Here is a 23,211-nt window from a genome sequence, read left to right as displayed (position 1 = left end):
ACACCCATGAGTGCTGAGGGAGCTGGCAGAAGTCATTGCTGGGCCACTCTCCATCATCTTTGAAAGGTCCTGGAGAACAGGTGAGGTGCCTGAGGACTGGAGGAAAGCCAGTGTCACTCCAGTCTTCAAAAAGGGCGAGAAGGAAGACCGAGGAAACTACAGGCCAGTCAGCCTCACCTCCATCCCTGGAAAGATGATGGAACAGCTCGTTCTGGGTGTCATCTCAAATCACCTGGAGGAAAAGAAGGTTATCAGAAGTAGTCAACATGGATTCACCAAGGGGAACTCCTGTCTGCCCAATCTGATAGCCTTCTATGATGGCATGACTGGATGGATAGATGAGGGGAGGGCAGTGGATATTGTCTACCTTGACTTCAGCAAGACTTTTGACACCGTCTCCTGCATCATCCTCATAGGCAAGCTTAGGAAGTGTGGGTTAGATGAATGAACAGTGGGGTGGATTGAAAACTGGCTGATAGATAGAGCTCAGAGGGTTGTGATTAGTGGCACAGAGTCTAGTTGGAGGTCTGTACAAGTGGTGTTCCCGAGGGGTCAGTACTGCGTCCAGTCCTGTTCAATATATTCATCAATGACCTTGATGAAGGGATAGAGTGTGCTCTCAGCAAGTTTGCTGATGACACAAAACTGGGAGGAGTGGGAGACACACCGGAAGGCTGCGCTGCCATTCAGCGTGACCTGGACAGGCTGGAGTGTTGGGCAGAGAGGAACCTTATGAAATTCAACAAAGGCAAGTGTAGGGTACTGCCAATGGGGCGGAGTAACTCCCATGCATCAGTACAGGTTAGGGGCTGACCTGCTGGAGAGCAGCTCTGTGGAAAGGGACCTGGGAGTCCTGGTGGGCAACAGGATGACCATGAGTCAGCAATGTGCCCTTGTGGCCAAGAAGGCCAGTGGCATCCTGGGGTGCATCAAGAAGAGTGTGGCTAGCAGGTCGAGGGAGGTTATCCTCCCCCCCCATCTACTCTGCCCTGCTGATGCTGCATCTGGAGTACTGTGTCCAGTTCTGGGCTCCCCGGTTCAAGAAGGACAGGGAGCTGCTGGAGAGGGTACAGCAAAGGGCTACAAAGACGATTAGGGGAATGGAACATCTTTCTTATGAGGACAGGCTGAGGGACTTGTGTCTTTTTAGTCTGGAGAAGAGAAGACCGAGGGGGGATCTTATTAACGCTTATAAATACTTAAGGGGTGGGTGCGAGGAGGACAGGGCCAGTCTTTTTTTCAGTGGTGCCCAGTGACAGGGCAAGAGGTAATGGGCACAAACTTGATCATAGGTAGTTCCATCTAAACTTGAGGAGGAACTTCTTTACTTTGAGGGTGGCAGAGCACTGGAACAAGCTGCCCAGAGAGGTTGTGGAGTCTCCTTCTCTGGAAGATACTCAAAACTCACCTGGATGCATTCCTGTGCAACCTGCTCTAGGTGAACCTGCTCTGGTGGGGGGTTTGGACCAGATGATGTCCAGAGGTCCCTTCCAACCCCTATAATTCTGTGATTGTGTAATTTTAACCAAATTTACAATATATCTCCGCTGCCATTTGTGCAGCCACTCTGTGGGGCTAAAAGTGAAAATGAAAGCTGCTTAATACTGGTCTGTGTTGAAGTGAATAGGCTTTAGATGTTTTTTTGAAAGATTGCAAGTGGTGATACAGGAAAACCTTTGCAGTGCTGCTTCTGAAATGGAGAGCAGTGTGAAGAAGGATGACATCAAATGTGCCAGCTGTTTACTTTGACTGTCTTTTAGGCTTGAAGTTCTCAGGGTACTTGAGAAAACTGCCTGTATGAACTTGTCTGCTAGATTTCTGTTCTCTGGTCTTCATAGAAATTAATTTAAAATAAAGAAATGATGTGCAGCAATGGTGTCTCTCTTCAAAAGAAATTCATGTATTTGCACAGTAAATTTAGCACTAAAAATAATTCTTGGTGTGATAGAAATAGTGTATCACAGAATAGCCGTGATTGGAAGGGACCTCTGGAGCACATCTAGTCCACCTCCTGCTCAAAACAGAGTAAGCTAGAGCAGGTTGCTCAGGACCACGTCCAGCTTAGTTTTGAATACCTCTAAGGATCCGTAACCTGCCTGGGCAACCTATTCCAGTGTTGGACTACCCTTACAGTAAGAAAGGTTGGGTTTTTTCTCTTTTTTTTCTCTTCTGAAGTTTAAATGGAACTTCCTGTATCAGTTTCTGCCCATTGTATCTTGGCCTTCCACTGGGCACCAATGAGAAGATTCTGTCTTCTTTACTCCTTTCCATCAGGTATTCACACATGGTAAGACTTCCAACCCCTCAGCCTTCTCTTGTCTAGGCTAAACAATCCCCACTCTCTCAGCATACCCTCATATGTATGATGCTCCAATCCTTAACAATCTTTGTGGCCCTTCACGGGTCTTGCTCCAGTGTGACCATGTCTTGTACTGGGGAGCCCAGAACTGGATGCAGCACTGCAGATGTGGTCTCACCACACTGAGTAGGGAGGTAGGATCTCCTCCCTTGACCTCCTGGCAATGCTCTTCCTAATGCAGCCCAGGATACTGTTGGTGTTCTTTGCCATGAGGTCAGAATGGTTATGGATAAAGTTTGATCAAAGTAGTTTGAATTTCAGTAACATTTTCTGTTGAGCTATAGGGGCAGTTACTGCAGATGAGAATTAGAGCTTCATAAAAATAAATACATTTTAAGATGTGTGTAGTCCTGGCTATGAGGAGAGTACTGGAGGGGTGATGTCAGAGTGGATGATACTGCTGGTTTCTCCAGGATTGTTCTTGACAGTTGGTGACTGAAAAGTGACCTTAGCATAGAAAAAGTCAATGCATGTTGATAAAATTTGCTGATGGTACAAAATTTAAACGCACCCATTATACTTGAGAAGCCATTACTTAAGAACAACATGAGCTTGAGGATTTGAATTGCTGACCAAAATGGCACGAACTGCAAGGCATTCTAATAATTACCACAAAGAACCTTTGCAGTAGACTGGGAGCTCATTAGTTGGAAACGCAGAGGATTAGGAAGAGGTGAGTGGGTTTAGTTGGTCACAGATGAGTTTGGGCCATGAGGCCAAACTGAACAAATAACGCTCTGAGAATGTATCAGACTATCTTTGTTCTGCAGAAGTGGGCAACACTGATATTAGGTACTGAGAAGAGTTCATTTTAAGTGCAGTATGTTTTTCTGCCTGATTAAGGTCAAAAGTAATGAATCCAATGTGGAACAAGTACAGAGAGGTTACTCAAATTATTGGGCGAATGGTGGCTCCACTTGTGGTGAAGAGTAAAGGACTTTGTTCTGCATGGCTGAACAAGCCGAAGACTGAGACAGGGTGGTTGCGATTGGTGTTCGGAAGTGTGAGAAATGATTCAAAACAAACCCTAAACTAACTCAAGTGGTTATGGAAATTAGAAATTCTGTAATCATTAGATCTAAATGTTCTAGAATTTGTTTCTGACTTGCCACAATACGTATTCTGTGACACACTTTGAAGGAAACGTTTTAGTGGTAGAGATCTCGCTCCTTATCAAACAAGGTGATTAGCTTTATCCTTTTGCAGCAGATGTTGCTGTCCTATTCTGCGGTTTCTAGCAATGTTTGGTGTGCTTAGTTATGTGAAGGCTCTTTCATCAGCTCCTTTTATTTTAATATTAGTAGGATAATGCTATGTGCTGAGTGAAAACTTGTAAAGAGTAGGGTCAGCAAAATTGTAGTGACAGACTCTATGGAAGACATTTTCTATATTCAGCCATATAAAGCTATTTGTTTATTTTGGCTCTGTTGGAAGTATTTACAAAAACAAACAATTGAGCCAGAATCTTTCCCAGATGAGATCTTGCAAATATGAATGGGAACTGGCCACTCATGTAAGTGCAATTCAAGTAGTTCAATATGTATATGGAGGTCTGATCTCTCCATTTTTGACATAGAGCAGGTCATTAAAGAGGGACCAACCATCGGGTAGTTTTCCAAAAACACAGGTTGCCCATAGTTTAAGGCTGTCACTTCAAACACCTGGTCTCCTGAGAAGAAAATTCAGACCTTCTCACAGAGCAAGAGAGCTTTTTATTTTAAAACTTAATACCACCTCCTCCTGTTGCTTAGAACAAAGTTAAAAAATGGCAACTATTAAATTTTAAAACTAAAAAATGAATTTGCAAAAGTTCTGATTTGGGAAGGAAACTTTTTTTAATAACTAGTAATTTCACAAGGAATTGGAAAAAGAACTACTATTATTAATAAATTAATAAACTACTATTATAAATAAATACCAGCTATTATTGAACAATTAATTTTACAAAATGAAACAGGATCAGTTCTTCCCTGCTTCTCAGGAATTCCAGGAACAGTTATCTTCTGTGTTTTTCTGTAATTATTAACACAAAATGACTGGGAAAATGTCCTACTGCAGTTGTTCATAAAACTGTCAGCCTAGTACCAGAATCCCAAGTGCTTGAGGCTGTAAAAATGGAGCTGTGAGAGTTCTGCTAGTCTCTGGAGTTTGTGGTGTCATGAAGTAATGGGCTTTAATATACAATTGTAATAGATGTTTGAGGGCTTGAGGGGAAAAGGGATGATAGGGGGTGAATACATATGGCTAACAGCTTTAAAATAGCTGCTGGCAGATAGCCCTTGTACTCCTGGAATTTTTCTCCATATGAACAACTGCAGTACACTGCAACTTTGAGTAGTGATGGCTTTTTAGTCTCTGGAGGTGAAACACAGAATTTTTTAGGCAGCTGTGACTGGGATTGGTTTGTGACTTACCCAAATGCCTTTGTAATGATGTAATGCTTAGATTCCTGTGGCTAGTGAATGGAACTAAAAGGCCTGTGTGGATGGAGTAGGCGTGCACAGCTCTCTACAGCATGTAATCTCAAATTCTAATACAGTATGTATGAAAGCATAGACTGATAATTGTCTTCCACAAGGGAAGATATCTGATGCAAGTGTTAAGGTTATTTTTATTCATGAAGAATTCTCAGAGAAGACTGTTTTGAATATTGACAAAAGAGCATTCTGTGGGGCATGAGGAGAACCACTACAGCATGATTTGGTGCCTGGTTTTGTGATCTTTTGTAAGTGATGTCCCTGAAAGCCTTGGTAGGGGCTCCTGTGTAGCTAAAGGATAACTACACTTGCTGGAAAATATGAAGTGCTCTGGTCTAGTTTCCAAGTGGGAGATATATTAGCATATTATGTATGTAGTATTTAATAGTATGTGATAGTATGTAATTCTCATTACATTGAAATTAGAGGAGGAACAAGTTTCTTTTGGTGGAAGGGACTTGGATCTTTTGCTCTGTTCCTTTTAGTGGTAAAAGGGAGATAAAAACTCATGTCCTGTTTGTTTCCTGAAACCGACTTTGGCTAGAAAAATGGATCAATAAGATGTAAATCAGGGGGAACTTCTTGGGGATGGTGAAGTCTTGCAGTATACTTAGAGTGTTTTTTCTTAGGACTGATCTCACCAGTAATCTATTCCTGGAAAAATTAGCTGAAAACTGTGATGTCTCGTAGCTTACTTTAAAGTATTAGAAGCAGTATTTTACTCACAATTTGCGCTACAGGATGGTAGAATCCAGACTGCTCCACAAACACACTGCCTGAAGAACTGAGTGGGTTTATCTCTGGACTCAGTCAGTCAGAGCTACCTGGTCCTCAAAACACCTAATTCAGCTGTGAAACTCAGATACCTTCAGATAGACTAAAATATCTTCTAGACTATCTTCCTCTCAGGGCTGCATGGGTTAATTATGTAACCTTTGAGATGTGAGAGCAGAAATAGACAGAAGTATAGGTGTGAGATGCTGTATAAGCTAAATTTAATTGTTAAAGAGAAAATGTTGGCTCAGTGCTTGTCAATGGTAAGTTAGAAATTTTCATTCCCCTCTTTATGCTTCTACAGATTTTGGCTAAGTATAAACTGTGTGGTTTTATGCTTATTTAGGCATTACTGTATTTTTCTAGATCAACAATGTATTTTCACTTAGTTAGCATGAACCTCATCCTTTTAAGAACGATAACAAGTCTTTTGAATTGTTTGTTTTATTTCTTAAGGGAAATATTCTAAGTAATCCTATCTTGTCTTCATTTCATGACTATTCCCTCTACCTATGACTTTTCCATTTTAATTGTAATTTATATATATTTTTGTTAGCTATAAAGGTTCCTTGATGTTAGACTAAGAAGGTACACAATGGAACTTACCATCTGTGCACTGAAAGTGAGAAGTCTAAGAGCAGCAGTAGCCAGCTGAATACTTGACAGTGGAGAAAAAACAAATATGGCAGAGTGGTCCGTCTAGGTCTTACATTTGCGTGTTTAGATGAGCACTCATTGTTTTCATGTGACTGTTCAAATCAAGATAGCTGGGAACAGGATGGTTTTTAGGAGTGAATGAGTTTACCCAACTGAGAGAAGAAGAAAAAGAAAAATAAATCCTGCTCCAGAAAACCTTGGGGTCAGGGATGAGGCGGAAGCATGGCAGTTCATGCAGGTGATGCTTGGTAGGAGATTGCTTGCCATGTCAAACAAAAGGAAACAGTAGTCTGTGCACAGAAGAGTGGGAACAAATCCTTACGAGGATGAGATACAGGAAAAATTCAAGAGAGTAGGATCCTGGGTTCTGGGAAGGAACCAATTTCAAGAGAAAAGGGTAGACAAAAGGTTTACTTTTATTGGTAGTGGTATTTGATCTATTTTGGTCTTACTAGAAACCGAATCTTTGTAATTATCTTTCATTCTCAGTGCCTGGGTGCAGTTTATTGGCAAAGAAAAAGAAATTGAGGTAGCAGCACTTCCTGATGCCAGATAGGATAAAACCCTGTCACAGGGATGGTGTTAAATTTGTACTTTTTATACAGGGAAGCATAAATGTTGCAGTGTGGGCATATAAGGGATGTAGGAAGAACACGTTAATTATGGAGATAGAAAAAGAATAGCTGGATGAATAGGAATGTGTAGAATTTGAAGTGTTTGTTGCACTTAAAATTTTCACATTTTGTTTTAATGTTGCAAATACTGAGTAACTTTTGTCTTATTTTTAACAGACTCTGAAGGCAGATCCAGAAGAACTGTTTACAAAACTGGAGAAAATTGGTAAGGGCTCTTTTGGTGAAGTTTTTAAAGGAATTGACAATCGGACTCAGAAAGTGGTTGCTATAAAAATTATTGACCTAGAAGAAGCAGAAGATGAAATAGAAGACATCCAACAAGAAATCACAGTGCTAAGTCAGTGTGACAGTCCATATGTAACTAAATATTATGGATCCTATTTAAAGGTAAGATGCTCACAGATGATGGTGATTTGATTTTATAAGTAATTCTTTTCCAAGTTACCCAATCATGCCTGTTTTCATTTGAAAGGTTTCAGTCAGACCTCAGTTGAAGAACAATATATTTTTGTCCTTTCAATTCTAAAGAGGAATGAGTTACTGTATTTTGTGAAGTATGTGACAGAACTTAATAGGAAAAAAAATGCACGTGTCTTTTGCTATTTCTGTACAAAAAGAAATTAATTTAAATAACATCAATTTGTTAAGCTCTAAGTAATATGTTTAGATTCTCTTAATGTTAGGAGAATGTAAGTCTAACTGTTGTTTAAATTCAGAAAATATAACCTAAGTCTGCATTTGAAGTGTAAAAATGTTAAAAACAATGTAATATCAGCTTTTTTGTGAAGCTTGAAAGTTTTTGTTAAGCTTTGATTAGTGGCAAAGCTTAGGTTGCTTTTCAAAGGACACTGAACCTGGCCTTGATCTGAGTGATTTAAAAATTAAAATCTAAAAGTTAATTTATTTGCACATTAGCAAACAGCACGTTAGCTGTAAGTAAAGCTAATGGAAGGGGTTTCCATTAACTGCCTTCTAAATCTGTTTCCCTTCCATCTCCCTGCCATATTAATTAATTTCAGGGTTCAGTTTTAAGTGTGCCAGATAGAGGTGTTTTTGTTTGATATTTTTTTTTTTTTTTTAATTGGATGGTTATAGTGATTTATTACCTCCAGAAGGTAATGAAAATATCTGGAAGCTTTTGGTACTACTTTCTTTCTTTGGTCAGACTTTGTCTCCATCTCGATAGCGCTCTTATGACAGTGAGATGGCAATTTAGATAAGGGATTGTTCTCTTGACAAGGTTTGAAGTTCCATGTAGGCAGAAAATACTTGAATTTTCAGTCTGCTGTTGTAGAAGCATTCTATTTATCAGCAAAGACGTGAAGGTTCTGAAAGAGGGACCCCATTTTATCTCTGGATTTCTGAGATTGCCAGTTAGTTTCCAAGGAAAAAAGGACTTTTTCTGAATGCAGGAGATTACATACTGAAGGGACAGACAGTTGTTCCTTTCTTCCTTGCGCTCTGAACCACTTTGCTTGGACATCTTGTCACTGAAGGCTTTGTGAATCGTTTCAGACCTGATAACCTGTCACTAGTACTGGACTTAGAAATTATGTATAGTTTAGATCTCAGAAGCATCAGAAGGCACATAATTTAGCACAGTAAACTGGATAATTTTTTCATCATGGCTTTTATTACTACTTTTGAAATTTCTCAGTCTAGGTTTGGTAGTTAAGTGAAGTATGGCAAAAAGGCAAAAGTGGTATTTCTCTCCTGGACTGTCTCTCTGCTTCGAATCTGTTCATTTTAGAGGAGGAACAGTAAGATCTTACAGGATAAGTGAAGTAGAATACAAGAAAAACAGTTAGAAGTTTGATGGGAATGCCACTTCATAGTTTTAAAAATGTATAATATCAATGTGGCTGAAAAAGAGAATCCAGTGTCCAAATTTGAACTGAGTGAATGTCAACATTTTGTGAAGGTGGTATGGCAACTGTTGCTTTTCCTAACTGAAGGACAGAGGAGGCTGTAGGGCTCGGTAGCCGGGATGGGTTTGGCTGGATGTGTCATTAGTGATATTTGTGCTTATTGTTGTGAGGAGGACCTTCTGGAAATACTTGTACCTTCAGCATCCCTTCTAGCCAGTGCAGTAGCCTGTGAATTTACCAACTTGTATCGATTTTCTAAGATACTGCACTAACAGTGGCTATGTATGACTCGATTACTTTTGGAGGAAGGTACAGCTCTTTCTACAGCTAGTAGAATGTACAGCTACTCATGTTTATTCATTACTTCAGTTCTTTGTGAATGTATGTTGTTTTGCAAGACACTTGGTACTACAGAACTTTTAGTCCTCAAGACAAAAAACTCATGTACTTATGCTGTTAAATATTATTATGTGGTGGTTATTAGATGATGCTGAAGTGACAGAATCTTTGCAAAGGAAACATTTTGCATTTCTATTAACTTTCTAAATAAGGGTCAGGTCTTGTTACTGGATGGTAATATTGTATTTTTTTTATATATACACACACTCTTAAAAAGGACCATATTAATGTTTAAATGAATTAGTTAATATTCTTTGTTAAGAATCTAGGTTTATTTGCTGCAAGCCAGGACTGCCATATGTGGTTATAAGGGTCTGACCATCTTTTAACTCTCTTTCTGACAATGTGATAATCCATCACCAAGAATGCTGAATGCATTGATTTTCCACATCTTGAGTGATTAGGAGACATTATTTCTTCCATGATTGAACAGTTTAGTTCTAGTTACAAGAAAGATATTAGTGTTTCCTCACACAATGAACATCTTTGAAGTAAGCAAGTGGGGAAAATGATAGGAACTTAGGTTACATTGCCAGCCACTGCAGCGATTACTATTGTCTAAAGCCTGTGTGCAGTGTGATGTGTGCTGACAATGTGTCTGTTGGATCTTGGATAGAAAGAGGTACTGTTTATAGAAAACTCTTAAATTGGTTTTCTATAAATTATTTTTGGCAGACAAATAGCAATTCCAATAACAATTTCAATCTCTCTCTTTTTTTTTTTCTTTCTAGCTCTAGATCAGTCTTTGTTTCCCCAGGTTTCTTGCATATCCTTTTGTGAGCTGAAGGGGTGTCTTATTATGTAGTAACTTCTTCCCTAAGTACTCCCATGTCAGTTGTTAAGTAGGAGTAAGTATCTTTTGTGAGAACTTTTTGGTATTTATTTTGTTATAACTAGTTTCAAGATACTGGAAAAGAAAAATTTCTATCCCATTTGGGACGCTGCACACCTGATGATTAATATTTCATGTCTCTTTCTAGATCAACTTTATGAATTTCAGAGTACCTGCTCTGACATCCTTTAAAATATTCGACAGATTTTAAGAGGCATTCTGTATTTTCAGCAAAGGTGGTTGATGGGCATTGCCATGAAGACTTGAAAACTTTTATATTTTTGAAGATTTTCTAGGTAGACAGAATGTTTTGGGGTTGTGGGGGTTTTTTATTATTTTTCTTTAAAACATCTGAATCATCTGTCTTTCAGAAATCCTTGTATTGTTCTTCATTCTCTGTTATTCCACACCTGCTTCAATTAAGCTACATGATTATACATGCCAGTGTGTTAAGGGACCTGTTGCTTGAAATTTTAGAAGGCTTATATAATACTGCTGTACTTGCCTGAGGCCTCTTACTGTCTTCAGATGATATTCATGAGAATAGCTTGTCAAGCTCTTGGTATCTACTGCATGATATACATGGAAGTACAACTTGAAATGAGCATTGTCATTTAATGAGTTAATGGCAGTTACTTTGTCCTAGAAATTTACATTTAAAAAAAAATACTAATTTTTAGCTACTTTTTAGAGTAGGGTGATATACTCAAATGCCTGTTAAATTTTCTTACTCTAAAATTTTTTTTATATCCCAGCTTCATCTTTTCAGAAATGTCTTTGTTTTATAGCAATTTTTTTTTCATATCCAGAGACTAAGCCATATCTGTTTGTGTGATGTATTACTGCTTTAACACAGTGAGTCTTAAATAAAAAGCAGCTTATTGCTTGCATAGAGCAAGTCTTCCGTTCCCTCTAGACTTTGTTCTTTATGTCTGTTGTTGGAGGTTTGTGTATAATTGCTGTGGTCAGAGTTCATTCAAATAAAGCAGTAAGCAGTAGTGAAGTGGGTACCAGTTTAGGTTGTCATCCTGAATATAAATTAATTTGTGGAATGTCTTTTTGTCAGAAACCCTAAGGTCTTTATATGAAACAGAAATGCAAATACTCCTTTCTAAAGCCACATCTTTAAATATGATGTCTTCATGTTCCCATTCTATTGAGGCAAAGGGCTTTTGTCTACTGTAGGAGATAGTAAGTAACTAGAACGTTGCTCTTAAAGCATATCGCAGTGGCATGGTTTATATGGGTGGATGTATCTAGAAGGATTGCTGTTCCTTACCTGCCATGGTGTGTTAAAAACCTGTATCAATGTTCCTTAATGAAGTAGGCTTAACAAAATAAGTAGTGACTCCGTTACATCTCTCTGCTCTGGAAACCGTTATCTATCCTTGCTGTCTTCCAAATGAAAGGTTCATCTGTTCCATCTATGATCTGATTAAATGCTCCATGGAGAGAAGAATTATAGTTCTTTTTAGATACTTATAAAATTCATCCATGAAACTTCTCTGGGTCTCTTTGCTTCTTTAGATTTTAGGTAACAGCATCAGCTGCCTCCTTTGTAATGGAATAGGGATTCTTTTTGTTTCTTGTTAGATTTATTTTTAGATAACTTTGTAAGAAAAATAAGAAGTTGTCTACTGTCTCTTCTGAGTTTTGCCATACTGTAGTTCTTTAAAAGTATTGCTATGCTATTTATTCTAAAAGTTTTTCTGTCTAGGAGGAGCTTGTCACCTCTGCTTTTTGCCTCTTACTCTGCTTCACCAATTTTTCAAGAACTTTCTTAGATTTGGTTCTGAAGTTGTTTCTCCTGTCCTTTTTAGGCCAAATTGCTTGGAATCTGTTTTATTTCCAAGATTCAAATGCCTTTCTGATAATGTTTCATCAGTTTTGTTAATAACTTTAATTACTTCTTTATTATAACTTCGTAACATTTTCATATTTCTTTGATCTTGGATTATTATTTAGAAATATATAAGAGGAAATTAATTTGTCTTTAAATGGTTGAAGAATAAATTTCTTGGCTTTTTTTGCATCTGTGTGTATGTATGTCACTCTCAAAGCTAAGGTTAATATTTGTATATGAACAAAAGCTGAGATCAATGTTATGTATGTATGTACACATTAAGAAGTCTTTAAATTCCCTTAGTCTTCTATACATATGAATATAATGGTAGAGCAAATGATCACTAAGTAGTTTCAATATCCAGTATAACTAGGTACAAGTGATATTGAACTGGTATTGAGCTAGTCTTGTAATCTGTATTTTAAAAAATATTACTGTCTCTAAGCCCATGTTTCTTCATCCTTCAGATGTATTTTTCTAGCATACTTTGTAGCTATTGAGATGCCCTCTTTTGAACTGTTTAAACTTCTTGACCCAATGACAATCAGGCTTCTGGTTTATTTCCCCCCTTCTTTTACCCAGGCAACTTCCCATTGTAAAAGTATTTTAAGAATCCTTAAAAAAAAAAAAAAAAGTAGTTTATAAGAAGAGCTGATGCTGGTAGGGTTCATAACAGATAGCTGCTGATAACTTCCATTTTAGTCTTTATACCTGTATGGGTTTTTATTTCATGTCTAGGATATAATATACCTACTGCTGTAAGTCAAGCTGGTGTTTATATAGACTGCAAGAAAACAGGTAATAGCTTCTGGTTAGATTTTGTGAATGACACAATATACCTTCATGAAAAAAAAAAAATGCCAGTTCTATGAAGTTTGATTAACTGAGCTCTGTAGAACAACGAGTTCAGGCAAATGGAGTCTAGAAATAAAGATTTATTTTTGAAAAGCGGTGATTATGAAAATAATATATAGTGATCAGATGAACATGAGGTTGGTAAGTACCGCTGTGGCTGAGCCAAAATAAATCTTGTATTGGCTAGAGCTTTGGTGTACATGGCATCAGTGAGGTCATTCTTGGAATAATACGGCTGGAATTCCAGTGTGGCTGGAAAACTGTAATGCATTCAGTAAAAAGCTTCAGGAACAGTTTGAGGTTTGGAAAGCCTGTATTCCAGAGAAAGACTGAAGTTCAGGCTTCATTTTGTTTATCCAAAAGAAGGTTTGGAAGTGACTCGATGTGTATATATGAAAGCTTTTTCATGTTTAAGTGCTGATAGTTTGGTGCTTTCTAATCTGTTATGCCAAAATATAACAAGATGTAATTGCTGAGTGGTCAAGCTAAGCAAATTTCATCTGGTAATCACAGACACTTTTTTTAAAGGGAAGATAGCTTAAATATTGGAAAAGTTTATATGAGGTGGGTTTTATGTCACTTGCAGGTTTTTTTTAAATCACTATTTGCTGAATTTAAAGAAGCTTGCATGCTTTAGGAAACTCAAGGACATTAATGTGAATATGTTGACTATTCTTGCCACAGCGATCTAGGTAATATAACTTTGAATGTGGGTGTTTATATGTGACTTCAATAAGTTTTAAGTCGATGTCCTTTTGCTTTACAGGTTTAACTGGTTTACTTTAACATTTATGAGCATCTCTGAACTGATATGACCTTAAATGTATGCTGTGAGTCAGCCAGAAGTTAATGGACTTGATGCATTCTGTTGTCATTTGATATAGCAGGCAGCCTGTGACAGGTTACATCATGATTGTCAGGGTGGGAGAGCAGAGCAGAGATTCCTGCTTAACATTAGGGCCGTAAACTCCACTGCAACAGGGGCTGCTACCTCAGCACAGGGAGAAGTGAAATGTGTCAGTAGTTTCTTGCTGTTCCATCATTTGTGTTGTATGCCCAGCCCCACAGCAGCAGCTTGTGCCCTTTCAGACTTGACTTTTGCAAATGACAGCCACTGAACTTTGGATGGGTGTTAGGCACACTTAAATGAAAAACAGCTGTAACTATCTCTCATTTTGTCTGCTACAATTGCAGCCATGTTGTCATTATTGCATTTTGTGAGAAGTTGAGGTGATGGAGTGCCTTCTCTGTTCTCTTGACCAAAGCCAGATGGAATTGTCTTACCCTGTAGGAATTCCTGTAGCTGAAGTGAGAGGGGCCTGGGACTGCAAATTCTCTCTTACTGCAACAGTGCGGCACAAGTTCCTGTGAGGTAGTCCCTATTCTGGTATGCTTACTTTTCTTCTGAAGCCCCTGGTAACCCCCTCTGTTCTCACCAGGCAGCACTAGCCTCCAGAGGAGATGAACAGGTGTTGCCTTCATTTGTCCATAGTAACTGTGAAACTGACATCTGGCTGGACAGTCCTGAAAGAGGTAGCAAAAGAATTTCTGTAATGGTTCTGATAGGCTTTCAGATCTAGTAGGTCCACTGATTTAAAGAACAAGTTGAAAGCTTCCATTGATACAGCCCCTAAAGACAAAGGCAAAAGGGTGCGAAAGAACCCATGAACTCTGTCTATCTCTCGCACAGGTGGTTTTGCTGTGAGGCCATATTTAAAATAGTTTGGTCCCTCCTTGTTTCAGAGATGGTTCCCTTGCAGCTCTGAACCTTTGTGGCCCATAGTCTTTACTTGTTTCTTTCGCTGTAGCCATTTGCTGTGTTTTTTAATGAGAAAGGAGTCCCTTGTTTGTGTTGTCTTTATTCAAAGATACTGTTTTGAATGTGAATTTAGAAACTTTTTATTCCACTACTTTCCTTCAGTAGTCCAAGGGGTTATTGACGCTTTCTGGAATCTGCATCATATTGTGCTATTTTTCTGAATCTGTGGAAAAGCCTACCTAGTCAACAATGGTAACTTCAAGAATTTTCCTGTTTATCAGTGTAATCAGTTCTGCACTGCTAGTCTTTTATGGCTAAATAATTCTTACTGTACGAGTGTATCAAGATTGGGAAGCATCACTAGTATATCTCAAAAAACCCTGAGAGTTTGAAATAACTGTCTTTAAACCCAATGTTTAGGTACTTAACTGTATCATGTTATCCTGATCTTGTTTTAAATCAAAGTTTAGAAAGCTCAATGTAAAATATCATTACTTCTTGGGAGTAATATGTTTGTGTTGTGTTTGTTGTGATGGCCTTAAAAGCTGCCTCTGTAGTGCTCTGATTGCTGGCTTCTGTATGGTATGAAATACTCTGTGCATAATTTCACATCTCAGTACCTGCCTTTAGGAAGATCTAATGGGTAGCTGCTGCTGAATTAGGCAGCAACAATACCTTGTTCCCCATCTTGCTTTCATGTTCCTGCCGTTTTACTTGTATTGGATCCGTTGACTGCAGAATGACTTGGTTCACCTGGGAGACAGGTTTCCCCAATGACTTCTCCTGCCCCTTCCATAAATAACCTGGCTCTTGAAAAGAGCAAACCCGAAACACTTACAGATGAGCCAGTTCAGACCTGTGGCTTCAAAATAGCTTGGTCCAGTGGAGAGGAAAAAAAAAAAAAAAAAAAGTGGAGTCGGGTGGCCCCGAAACTGGGAGGTGAGGGGGGCGGAGAGAGAAGGACCACGGTTTTTGGTAACGGCTTGCTTCTAGGTTAGCTGTAACATGAAGCCTTGTATTTAGTTTGGCCATACCAGTTAGGATGACATAGCATTGTTTTCTAATAGTATGTAGTATTGTTGATGTCAAATGTCCTTCCATATCTTGTGTTAACTGCTACACTTGTTAGTGTGGGCCTGTGAGATACTGAAAAGGGAGTATTAGCATGGCATCTAGGTGCAAGCTTTTTTTCTGCTGCTGCTGAAAGGGGATGTCCAACTCTGCCTTGTGAATGGCCACTTCCTCATCCTAGCAGCAGGGGGTATTTAAACTTTCAGTGAAGTGGTTCAGCTCACAGAGCAGGCAGGGCAGTAATTGCCTTTTTTCTTTTTTTTTTTTCCTTAAGGATGGCGGGGATTGTACAGTGATGGTTCAGATTGGTCTAAACTTCAATGGGAGCATGCTGCCAAATCATTGTTTATGAAACTTCTTCTATCAGCCAACAGTAAAGCTGACAAAAGTGTGTGTGTGTGTGTATTTGTGCCCAGGTTTGGGTGGAGTAGTTCCATGGGCTGTTTCCCCATCTTGTTGCCCAAATAGGCTTCCTGTCACAAGGTTTTTCTGCTGGAGTGTGACCAATTGCACTATCAGGTGGCTGCCAGTTTATTGATCCGATGTTCTTATGAACCTCTAAAACATTTGCTATTTTGATTGAAAACTTCTTTCTTTATATACCTCTGTCATAATCTTCTTTCTTTATATACCTCTGTCATAATCTTATGCTCTTACATAGTTACTATGTTTGTGTCGTATCTTTAATGTGAACATTAGGTATTTTGTATTGTTTAGTTAACTTTCTGTTACTTCAACATACTTGAGCATTTATACAGTTCTTTGGGTCAAATGAATTCTTCTATGTCTTCATATGGTCTCTATGGAAATAGTTGTATAAAAGCAGAAAAGTCACATTCTTTACACATATAAGGGAGTATTATCTTACAGCATGTTACAGAGCATGTTAATCGGCATATTAAAATGTTTCAATGTAGAACTTTCAGAAATTGTAATTTGGAAAAAGTTGGTTAGACTCCAAAAAACTGAACTTCAAAAGGAAAGTTCCACGGTGAATACGTTTATGGACTGTATTAGTTCTAAAACATTGCAGTTCTTGTATTCAGGAGCCAAATTCTTAATGTTCTTTCCATCTAGTTTTTTCGTTATACTACTAGATTTGTAAGCTGTTGCATAACAGTTGGGATAAAAATCATCATTTGGAGGTACTGAGGCTTTTTCCCTCTCTGCTTTCTTCAGTGGTTCCTTGAAACAGCAATTTGTAAGAAGGAAACAAAAACATAGGGGAGGAAGGCAGAATGGAAATGACGTATAGAAGGTGGTTTTTTAGCAGTAATTAGAGGTCGGGGAAGAGTTGTAAAGAGAAAAAGAGGAAAATAGTAAGGGGTTTGCAGGAAAATTATGTGTTTTGCAGGGATTGAAACGATGAGCTTGGCAGAAGTTTGAGTTGAAGATCTGGGGCGATTCTAGGGCTGATACATACAACTTCATTAGTAGAAAGCGTTTTTAAGAAGGATTGGCCTATGAATATTCTGTAAAGGAAGCAGTGGAATTTAATAGCAATGTGAATGCAAAAGGTGAAGGGGAAAGAGGAGTAAAGATTTATAGGCTGCAGAGCAGGGATGCAAAAGATCTTGGAAGTTGTATACACAAGTGGCAAAAAAGGATTAAACTGATGGGTGGACTGATATTTGTGCACAGAGTAAATTTGAGTTGTACCTTTCATTTTGAATTTGATGTAATTGGTAAACAGGAACAGGTGTAAGCATTAGAGTAGTTGTTTTTTGAGCAGTGGAGGTGAAGGGGTTCTTGTGCCTCATACTTTCTATTGGAAGTTTGTTTCTGGTCTAGAGGGGGGAGTAATTCATAAAAACAAACCCCTGAGTGTTACTGATGTGAACTACTCCAGTGAAACAGGTTTACAATATGTAGATGCAAGTAGCGTGACATTTTGTTGAAAAAAATTTACTAATCTCAGTATTCATCGGATGCAAGGTTCATTTGTTAGTTCTGCTTTTGTTGTAATGCAGTTTATCTGGATGATTGCATTCTGTAAACTAATGCTGATTTACTGTTGCTTCCAATTTCCCATTTTGGAACTTTGTACAGTTTATTAATAACCATTTGATGTATCTCTTAGTAAAATTCAGTTTCATATGGAGCTCTGATTATGGGCTACATTTTTGTGTTTCTTGCCTTCTTGGTGACTGTCCGTAACAGGTGAATAGACAAAATGTTGGGATTGTCATAGAACCACGTAAGTCACTCATTAGTCTTTGTGTGTCTCTTTAAATGGACTCTCTGGGAGAAGATCTGCCACAGATGGCAGTCAGGTTTTTTTTCCCCATAAGGTAATGACTTGATAGGTGTGGTTATGAAGTAGTTATTTGCCTGGTGGACAGGGAAGGGCGGATGACTATTGTAAGTCCCACTAGGTAATAAAAAACTTAACAATTAAAAGGATAATGGTTGTAAGGGACAGGATTTTTCACTCTCCCACCATTGTTTCTTGAAGCAAGAAAAGGGAAAGTGGCTGTAGGCAGGTGGGAAGAGGAAGAGTATGGACTCGCATACACTTAGTGTTCCAAAGAAGTGGTTACCCAGTCCTTTAGGAAGTGAAATGTGTACAGTTCTTCAGTTGTTGTGTAAGTTTCTTGTGTTTACTAGCAAGGAACTGGTTTTGCAGCCAATACAAGAAATATGTGTCTGTTTGTTTCGGCTGTAAAATACTTTGGTAGAAGAGTTATAAACCAAGATTACCCATTAGTTTGAAGCTCTGGGAAATCATGTGCTTAATATGACATGCCTAGGCTTGTGACAGCTGGGCTATAAAGATGCATTTCTATGGTGGGAAGGGCATGTGCCCAGGAAATGTGCCAAAGAGGCTGTGAATATGGACACTGTTAGAGATGACTCACACTAAGGAAAACATGGAGCTCGTGGCTCTAGCATGTTGGCATGCTAGATGTTCTGCAGAAGGAATCTTTTATCAGTACTGTGACAGAACTTTCATTGTTTTTTTCCTAGCAAGTGGCTCTGCAGGCTCTGTTACAACTCGCTTATGGTAAAAAGAATGCATTTAAGGATTAATTGTATGCTGCTGTGGCAATTGCAAGAGGTAATTGTTGAAGAGCGACTGCTGCATTAGATTGTAGAATACGTTGACTAGTATGTATGTCTAGAAATGAAAATGTGTTTTTTTTCCTGAGATCTGAAGAAGGCAGGAATTTCAGAGTGTTAGAAAATGATTCCAAAGGCAAATAGCATTTTTTTATACATACATATATACATGCATAAAATACTATATACCGAGGTGGTTCTGCTTAGTCTGATAAATCATGTTGCCTGTGTTTTTCATGGAGTTCATAGTGTCCAAACTGGAATGAACAATTCTTCTCTTTCCTTAGTCTCTGTTTTACATTGGCTACCCAGCAGATGCATTTTTTTTCTTTGTGGTTGAACATGTTAGATGGCTGACAAACCTTGATTAAAGGACATAAATGCGCCATATGCAAAACCACAATGATTTCTTTGATTGCAGGGACCTTTTGGCCAGCTTGCAGTAAGGACTTGTGTTTAGAAGAGAACCTTTGGGCTCATCTGTATCTCCCTCCCCTCAAAGGGATGGCAGCCCGAGGACAGCTAGCATTCATCCTGACGCCAAGACACTTCAAAGGAGGTAAGCGCCTCAGAAATGATCCCCAGACAAAATACTTCTCATCAGTCCTGCACCCTGGTGTGGTAATATTCTTTAGTACAGCATTACCATCTCCTAAAGGTTTCTGTTCATGGCTCCTTCATGAAAATTTTTTGAGAACTCTGTGAGACCTCATCAGCTGGTTGCAGCCCCCTTAAGATTCATGGAGATATCCCTTGCTGTCAGTAATCCTTGTCCATTTGTTTAAGAATGTGCCCCAGTGTAAGGGAAAAAAAGACATTTCATATTTCCTGGGTTTGTACTCAGACTTATGCTCCCCTCCTTCCCTTATTTTGTTTTTCATATTTTGGATGAGGTTCAAATTTGAGCTTTTCTCAATTCATGATCCTTAAGGACAGTGTCAGGGGAAAAAAAAAAACAAACAAACCCCTGCTTGCTCCACACAGTTTTAAAAGGCTTTTTTTAAAATGGATCTCTGAATGATTCCTTAATATCCAGACGATTTCCACCTAATTCTTTGTGTGTTTAAATTTCTAGTGAGCATTATCCCAGAAAAGTTCTGTAGAAATAAATTATTGAATTTCATTCTCCTGGAGGGAAATACATCCTTAGGATTTTTTTTTTTCTTGTTAGAGATGCCACATAGATGTAGCACAGCTGTTTGTCTTCCAAATGCCTATGGAATAATTATTTAGTAGAAAGAACAGTTTGAAATAAACAGAAGTTCAGAAGTTTACCTTGACATGAGAAATTTAAACACAAAAATCTTAGCTTTTTTATTTATTTTTATTTTTTTATAAAAGCAGACTTTTCAGGGGTGATTTCCACCCCTTCCCCACCCACCTTCATGTCACTTGTACAAATACTCAGCGATAGATCTTGTCTGTCTTGTTCTTACACCAGTAAACATTATTTGAAACCCACTGAGAATATGACTGGAATCATAAGGGAGAACTTTCTCAGGGTTTTTTTTTGTGTGTTTTTTATTTTTGTTTGGGTGTGGTTTTTTTACTTTTTTAATGAGAATATTTGGGAGTGTAGTAGACCATCAGTAAATATGAGTTATAGATTTGCTGAACAGATTTATTTATTTTTTTATTTCCTAAGGGTGTGGATTTGGAGAGCATAGTTAGCACTCAGACCATTTAAGCTATATTTGTTACTAAGTCCTGTATGACTGCAGCTACCCTGTTTAACAACTTTTGCCTTGTTTTTTCCATTTATGATGAGAGTATATTATTTAGCTATTAGTATGACTTCTTTAAACCTAAGTAAGAGCTTTCTGTGTAACTGCCATCTAGCTAGACGCCTTATTGGGCTTCTGTAGATTGTAACTTAAGTATGTTGAGGCAGTAAAGAAGTGGATCATCCTATAAAATAATATTCCACCTCATTCTACACTTTACCTATGGATATTGTGAACAGCTTGCAGATCCTCCAAACTTAAGATGTTTACAGGTCCTGGCTATGTTGATAGATCAAATTAGCTTGGGTTTTGCTTGACTGTGTTCAAATGTTTGTTTGGTTTTGTTGGTTTTTATGGGTTTGGGGTTCTTTTGTTTGTTTGTTTTTGTGTTTGATTGTTTTTTCCAAATGCTGAGATTTCTTCTACAGTAGTCAGCTTCCTTAGTTTCATTGGAAAATTTCTTTTGTAATCTTCTACACTTCATGTGTTGTATGTTGTTCAGCTGTAGGAATTTGGATTTTTTTCTTAACACATCGTGGAAAGACTATATATTATTTCTATACCCCTTCTTCTGGTGTTCAAAGAGGCAAAACAAATATTCAGATTCAAAGAAGGAAACTCTCAGAAAAACTGCAGATCTTTTTCTGGGAATTATTCTAACACTTCTTTTTTTTATTTCTCCAAGGTATTACTGAATGTGCCAAAATGAACAGTAGCACACTGCAGCTTGCGTAAATCTTACCAGGTTCATTCTGGTCCTGTAAGACAAGCTAAATCACAAATATATTTTGTTTTTATTAATGGGTTGCCCTTCCCTGTAAGCAGATGAGAAGGAAACAAAGACATCTTTTATTTCATTCGAGTGGCCTTTTAGTGTCAGTGAAAGTGGAGGTGTTTTTGTTTGGTTTTGGGTTTTTTTGGGTAAATTTGGTCTTATGCCTACTTCTCTAGGAATTCAGCAAGGAAGAGTAGAATCAGGGCTGAGAATTGCTAGAGTTCTTTCTAGTCTAAAATAAAATATCTGTTGATGGACACACATTCTGATAAAATGAGAGTCCTAGCTATAGGTGGGAAGAGTTCTATTATTTGGAGGCTCTGGAATTCATGAAATACTTAAAGAATTCCTTTGAAAGATAAATCTAGTTACTGCTTCCTCATTTTTTCCTGGAGGGAACTTATATTCAAAGCGATATTCTTTGTCTTTGGAGCCTCTCAAATTGATAGTAAAATTCAATCATTCATTTAAAAAGCAAAATCAATTTTAACTGTTCTCTTTAATAGTACACCAGATGATCTACTTTGCTATGGCTAGATTTTTGCTCGTGCTTTCTTGATGAATAGATTATCTTAATCTGTATTTAATGACATCTGCTTTTGCTCCTCTTATACTCCAAAACCCCAAAGCAGTATATTATTTTCCAAGGTTAAAGATGGCTAATTCACTGCAGCTGTTGGTGTTTCAGTTATTTTTTACCTTTCTAAGACGACTGGATGGTACTTACAGGCTCTGCTCTAAAACATGGACCGTTAGTTGTGACGGGATGAGGGAGGGGGAAGGAGGAGGGAGAGAATGATTTATCCAGAGGGTATCTTCAGTGGCTAAGGCAACCTGGGTGTGTTTATCCTTGTTCTCTCATAAAATAGTTTGTCTTGTTCTTCAAACCCAACAGTTGTCTTTCCATGCCATCTGACTTTCAGGTGCTCTGAAACAAGTGTCTGTAGGAAATACTCCAGTTTGGTTTTATTTAATGAAATCTGTAATGACATAAACAAATAGAGTCCCCCTTTATAAAATGATACACCAATCTATACAAGCTTGTGTTGTAGTAGTAGGTGAAAATAGATGGCAGAACGTTAGCAGATGAATAGGTTGTCAAAAAAAGTTCAAGTGAAGGATTAATTGCATGATGGAACTCAATATGCTTCCTAGGAAGCGTTGGAATGATGGTAGCATTCTTTATTCCTTGTAATGAGGCTGGAGAACTTTTTGTTCATCAGATATGGAAGAAAAGTAATACTTGCTGAGACTGCCTTTAAGAACAAACTATACTGTCTTAGAAAGGTGGTTTGAATTGGCATGGAAAGTTGGGTTTTGTTCTCCCCGCCCCCCCCCCCCCCCAACTTTGTCTTCTGTGAAGGCAGTTCCAAAAGCTTGTAAAAACATTATAGCCTTTCTTGATAGCTGTTGAACACTTACAGGACCCTAGATGCGGAGTGGTAGAATCGGTTTGTCCATTTGTAATGGAAAGGGCTTGATTATTTACTACTTACACTAACAGAATTGGGTACCCATGGTGTTCAAATTTTGGAGAAACTGCAGTGTAAATAACTTTCTTTTGCGATCAGTAATTCTATCCTTTGTCACATCCCTTCCGTCTGTCAAAAGAGTTATTATATGACATTGAGCAATCCAACTGGCATCTGGATAGGCTTTTTGAAGTTCAAGGGTGCGTTGCTTACCTTCTCTGTCCAAGGATTGGATACTGGAAAGGACGGAACAAAAGCAGGTAGTGGTATGCTATTCATTCTGCACTGCTAACATATGGTAGCACTGGATCTAGTTCTGATTAGATTTAAATTGAACCAATAATACATACAGGTAATACTTATAAATAGCCAAAAAATTACAAGAATCGAGGCCGTAAGGTAGAGCTGTATGTATTCCTTGTTGCCAAAACCATGTGTTTGCTGAATAACAGTAATAGCAACCTTGTACTGTTGAAGAACTCACTTTTGGCAAATGGTATCTGTTCTAATACTGATCTGTGTTCTAGAAATTGAACAGTCAGCTAACTGGAAAGTTTGCAAATTCTGATGAGTTTCAAGGATCTAATGACAAGACATCAACTCATAGGTGCCTTCTCTCTAAAGCCTAAAATAATAATTTCCTTGTATATG

The 23,211-nt window shown here is 38.2% G+C and overlaps 1 protein-coding gene across 2 annotated transcripts in view; it reads left to right on the top strand.

Annotated features, from left to right (window-relative positions):
• Positions 1–7,069: 7,069 nt before the first annotated feature.
• Positions 7,070–23,211, top strand: part of STK24 (serine/threonine kinase 24) — a 46,576-nt gene continuing 30,434 nt past the window's right edge. Inside the window, exon 1 of one of the 2 annotated variants that reach the window (XM_059826897.1) lies at positions 7,070–7,289. The gene's annotated coding sequence lies outside the window, so the exon portion shown is untranslated. Of the gene's footprint in view, positions 7,290–19,133; positions 19,149–23,211 lie in introns of those variants that run through there. The other variant, XM_059826905.1, reaches the window with a different exon arrangement.

This window comes from Gavia stellata, chromosome 1 (genome assembly GCF_030936135.1).
Source record: "Gavia stellata isolate bGavSte3 chromosome 1, bGavSte3.hap2, whole genome shotgun sequence".
NCBI lineage: Eukaryota > Metazoa > Chordata > Aves > Gaviiformes > Gaviidae > Gavia > Gavia stellata.
The sequence above is the reverse complement of the archived record's forward strand: the minus strand, read 5'-3'. Positions and strand labels throughout refer to the sequence as shown.